The sequence below is a fragment of the Nerophis lumbriciformis genome, linkage group LG30, assembly GCF_033978685.3.
Source record: "Nerophis lumbriciformis linkage group LG30, RoL_Nlum_v2.1, whole genome shotgun sequence".
Taxonomy (NCBI): Eukaryota; Metazoa; Chordata; class Actinopteri; order Syngnathiformes; family Syngnathidae; genus Nerophis; species Nerophis lumbriciformis.
The window spans coordinates 31,849,087-31,855,086 of record NC_084577.2 but is presented as its reverse complement, the minus strand read 5'-3'; the positions used below and the strand labels follow the sequence as shown (position 1 = coordinate 31,855,086).

Genomic DNA, 6,000 nt, shown 5'->3' with positions numbered 1-6,000 from the left:
TCTTTTTACTTCTTATTGAAATAACTCTTTTTACTTCTTATTGAAATAACAATTTTTACTTCTTATTTAAATAACTCTTTTTACTTCATATTGAAATAACTCTTTTTACTTCTTATTGAAATAACTCTTTTTACTTCTTATTGAAATAACTCTTTTTATGTCAGGTTTGTCACTGACAGTTTAGTTATGTTTTGAGTTTTTCCTCTGTTTGTCTTTATTTCCTGTCAGCGCTCTTATTTTGGTTATTTCCTACTTGTCTCCCTGAGTGCTGTGTCCCCTCAGCTGTGGCTGATTGGCACCTGGCCACACCTGCTGTCAATCAGCCAGCTGCTATTTAAACCTGCCTTCCCCTCCAGTCACTGCTGGATCATTGTCATTTCTACTTGTTGTTGTCAGTGTAGCTGGATGCGGTAGCAATAAGCTACATTCTGTAGCTGTTTGTAGTCTGCTGTCTTTTTGTTCCTCGTCTTCCAGTTCTTGTTTCCCTGGCATCCTGTTTCCTGTTCCTAGTTCCTGGTTTGTGTTTTTTCCTTTATTTTATGAACATTAAATCATGTTTTCCTGGACAAAGCCTGCCATCTCTGCATCTTGGGGTTCGGCACCTACAAACTCTGACATTTTACTTCTTATTGAAATAACTCTTTTTACTTCTTATTGAAATAACTCTTCACAGGTCATACAAAATAACTCTTCTTAGTTCATACAAAAATATCTCTTCACAATTCACATACCTGCCAACTTTTGAAATCAGAAAAACCTAGTAGCCAGGGTCCAGGGGCCGCTGGCCCCGGTAGGTCCAGGACAAAGTCCTGGTGGGGGGTTCAGGCTTCGCCCCCCCGACGCAAAATGATTATTAGCATTCAGACAGGTTAAAATGTTGCTAAAACCATCACTTTTCTATCAGTCACAGTGACTTTTCAAAACAAAAATATTACAGCAAAAATCATATGGGTTGATTGACATGTTTATTCTGTAAGATAACTTCAATAGTTTGAAATTATTTTGACAGTTAATGCCAGTTATCCTGTCAACCTTTCACAAGACTTCAATGTGTTCATTGAAAGTATAAACACTTTTTACAGTAAACAAATGGTAAAACAGTACTAAACAATTCCATTAAAAAAAAAATTAACTTTCTGTCCAAGCTTGTATAATCTACTGCCTTGTTCAATTGTAAAAAATATTCTGTGCCTAAAATTCACATTTCTATCACAATTATCATACTGTAAACATGGTAAGCTAACTTCATTAAAATTAATAGTCCTGTCAATAGCATGGAATTACAATTCAAATGTGTTTTTTTTGTAAGCCTTTCAAAAGAATTCCAAAAATGAAAAATTAATGAAAATTAATTGAAGCCATCAGACACTTGAAAAGTGGCACATCACATCTCTAATGTAATCATTTGAACTTTTCAACAGAAATAGCACTGCAAAAATATTAAGGACATACTTCTGTATTTTGGTAGTTATGCTGTCAACATTTAACAAGATTTCTTCAACTTGGACTTGAAAGCATAAATAGTATAAACACTTTTAACAGTATAACAGTACTAAACAATTCCAATAGATAACATTGGTGTCATTACCTTTTTGTGGCTAAAATCCGAAAAACGTTGAAAGTTTTCCACTTGTATCGCTAGCAACGGCATTAGACTTGTGTTTTTTTGTCCCAACGTGGTCTTTTACATGGCTAATTCCTCCGTGTCCGATGGAAAAATCTTGTCTGCACAAGGTGCAATTTGCGTAGTTTTCACCCTTTTTGGAAGGGATCATTATTCCCGGATAGGCTTTTGAATATTCTTCACGGAATGACTGCAGTTTTCTTTTCGGTTTAAGACTCGTTTGCGATTTTTCTCCGGCCGATTCCATGATCGTTCGCTCGTTTGGAAACAATGGCAACTGGTGCCTCGTGCTTGGCAGCGGTGCTATAAATAGCCTCGCGCATTTAAAAAAACTTTTTTTTTTTAATTAATGAAAAATCGTATTTTTTATCACTGCAACCGTAACCCGGAATAGGTTGATGAAAACCGTACTAATTACGGGAAAACCGGAGTAGTTGGCAGGTATGAATTCATACAAACATAACTCTTTCCAGTTTGTATAAATTAACTCTGTAGACAATGAACTCTTCCTAGTTGATATAACAATGACTCTTCACCATTTATACAAACACAATTCTTCCTGCTAGATATAAATAACTCTTGATGTGAGATATAAGCACCATTCAAGTGAGATATAAACACCGACCGTTTATAAAAAAAATAACTCTTCTCATAACACACAAACATGACTTATAAAAACAACTCAATGAAAATAACTCTTCCTAGTTTGTAATAAAAACTAACTTTTCCACGTAAATACAAGAAAACTTTTCACAAGTCATACAAAAATAACTTCCTAAATCACAAACAAATTCTCTTTCTAGTTCACACACAATAACCTTTCTAAGACACCCTCTATTATTACTATGCTGTTACTACATTGTTACTATGTTGTTACCACGTTGTTACTACGTTGTTACTACATTGTTACTACATTGTTACTACATTGTTACTACACTGTTACTACATTGTTACTACATTGTTACTACATTGTCACTACACTGTTACTACATTGTTACTACATTGTTACTACATTGTTACAACATTGTTACTATGTTGTTACTACATTGTTACTACGCGGTTACTACATTGTTACAACACTGTTACTACGTTGTTACAACATTGTTACTATGTTGTTACTACATTGTTACTACGTTGTTACTACATTGTTACAACACTGTTACTACGTTGTTACTACATTGTTACAACATTGTTACTATGTTGTTACTACATTGTTACAACATTGTTACTACATTGTTACTATAATGTTACTACATTGTTACTATAATGTTACTACAATGTTACTATGTTGTTACTACATTGTTACAACATTGCTACTATGTTGTTACTACATTGTTACTATATTGTTACTACATTTTTATTACATTGTTACTATGTTGTTATTATATTGTTATCACATTGTTACTACATTGTTACTACATTAATACTGCATTGTTACTATGTTGCTACTACGTTGCTACTATGTTGTTACTACATTGCTACTACATTGTTACTACATTGTTACTATGTTGTTACTACGTTGTTACTACGCTGTTACTACATTGTTACTAAGTTGTTACTACACTGTTACTATGCTGTTACTACATTGTTACTATGTTGTTACTACATTGTTACTACATTGTTGCTACATTGTTACAACACTGTTACTATGTTGTTACTACATTGTTACTACATTGTTGCTACATTGTTACAACACTGTTACTAAGTTGTTACTACATTGTTACTACGTTGTTACTACATTGGTACTACATTGTTACTACATCGTTACTACAGTGTCATTACGTTGTTACTACATTGCTACTACATTGTTACTATACTATTACAACGTTGTTACTATGTTGTTACTACATTGTTACAACACTGTTACTATGTTGTTACTATATTGTTACCACGTTGTTACTACATTGTTACTACAGTGTTATTACATTGATACTACATTGTTACAACACTGTTGCTTTGTTGTTACTACATTGTTACAATGTTGTTACTGCATTGTTACAACATTGTTACTATGTTCTTATTACGTTGTTACTACATTGTTACTATGTTGTTACAACATTGTTACTACATTGTTACAACACTGTTACTACGTTGTTACTACATTGTTACAACATTGTTACTATGTTGGTACTACATTGTTACTATGTTGTTACTACATTGTTACAACATTACTATGTTGTTACTACATTGTTACTATATTGTTATTACATTGTTACTACGTTGTTACAACATTGTTACTACATTGTTACAACATTGTTACTATGTTGTTACTACATTGTTACAACATTGTTACTATTTTGTTACTACATTGTTACATTGTTACTATGTTGTTACTACATTGTTATAACATTGTTACTATGTTGTTACTACATTGTTACAACATTGTTACTATGTTGTTACTACATTGTTACTGTTTTTACTACATTGTTACAACATTGTTACTATGTTACTACATTGTTACTACAATGTTACTATGCTGTTACTACATTGTTACAACATTGCTACTATGTTGTTCCTACATTGTTACTATATTGTTACTACATTGTTATTACATTGTTACTATGTTGTTATTACATTGTTACTACATTGTTACTACGTTATTACTACATTGTTGCTACGTTATTACTACATTGTTACTACATTGTTACTATATTGTTACAACATTGTTACTATATTGTTATTACATTGTTACTACATTGTTACATTATTACATTGTCACTACGTTATTACTACATTGTTACTACGTTATTACTACATTGTTACTACATTGTTACAACATTGTTACTATATTGTTATTACATTGTTACTACATTGTTACAACATTATAACATTGTTACTATGTTGTTACTACATTGTTACTATATTGTTATTACATTGTTACTACGTTATTACTACATTGTTACTACATTGTTACTATATTGTTACTATATTGCTACTATATTGTTACAACATTGTTACTATATTGTTATTACATTGTTACTACATTATTACATTGTTACTATGTTGTTACTACATTGTTAATATATGTTATCACATTGTTACTAAGTTGTTACTACATTGCTACTATGTTGTTACTACATTGTTATTACATTGTTACTACATTGTTACTAGGCTGTTACTACATTACTACATTGTTACTTTATTGTTACTACTTTACTTCATTGTTGCTATATTCTTACCACATTGTTACTATATTGTTACTACATTGTTACTATATCGTTACTACATTGTTACTTTATCGTTACTGCATTGTTACTACATTGTTACTATATTGCTACAACATTGTTATTACATTACTACATTGTTACTTTATTGTTATTATATTGTTACTACATTACCACATTGTTACTACATTGTTACTTTATTGTTACTACACTGTTACTTTATTGTTACAACATTATGACATTGTTACCACATTGTTACTTTATTGTTACTACACTTTTACTTTATTGTTACAATATTATGACATTGTTACTATATTGTTACTTTATTACTACATTACTATACTGTTACTACAGTGTTTCTATATTACCACATTGTTACTATACGATTACTATGTTGTTACAATATTGTTCCTACATTATTATATTGTTACTACATTAATACTACATTGTGACAACATTGTTACTATACTATTACTACATTGTTACTACATTGTTACTACATTGTTATGACAAGGTTATGACATTGTTACGACATTGTGACCACATTGTTACTATACTATTACTAAAATATTACTACATTGTTAATGAAGTGTTACTTCATTGTGTGTATATTGTTACACAACCCTTAGTGGGTCTGCAGGCCACACAAATGCAACGTTTCTACTTCAGTCACAAAATGAATGAAAGTACAAACACACACACACACACACACACACACACACACACACACACACACACACACACACACACACACACACACACACACACACACACACACACACACACACACACACACACACACACAGAGAGACAGACATTTAGCAGGACTGGCCGCTGTTGGAATGAGGGGGTAATACTTCATTATGGCAGCGTGTAATTTGGGGGAAGAAGTAGTTGAAAGGCGCGGCAAAGAAAGCACACACACACACACACACACACACACACACACACACACACACACACACACACACACACACACACACACACACACACAGTGTAAGTGTGTGTAAATTGAGGGTGTAATGGGAGGATTATCTTCTTCTATGGTTTCTCAGGACGCTCGCACACGTTGCAAAGTGAGCATTAATGGAAATAATTAGGAGGTGAAAAAAGTGGTTAGCATGAGGAGACGTGAAAAGTCAACTGGAGGACATCACTTCTTTTAAGCCCTTCAAAGTAAAGGTACTGGTGTGGAATCACATGATATTTTGG

At 32.3% G+C, this 6,000-nt stretch overlaps 1 protein-coding gene across 1 annotated transcript in view; it reads right to left on the bottom strand.

The window, feature by feature from the left end:
* Nucleotides 1-6,000, bottom strand: part of bcas3 (BCAS3 microtubule associated cell migration factor) — a 283,967-nt gene that overhangs the window by 82,861 nt on the left and 195,106 nt on the right. The gene's annotated exons all lie outside the window — the stretch shown is intronic.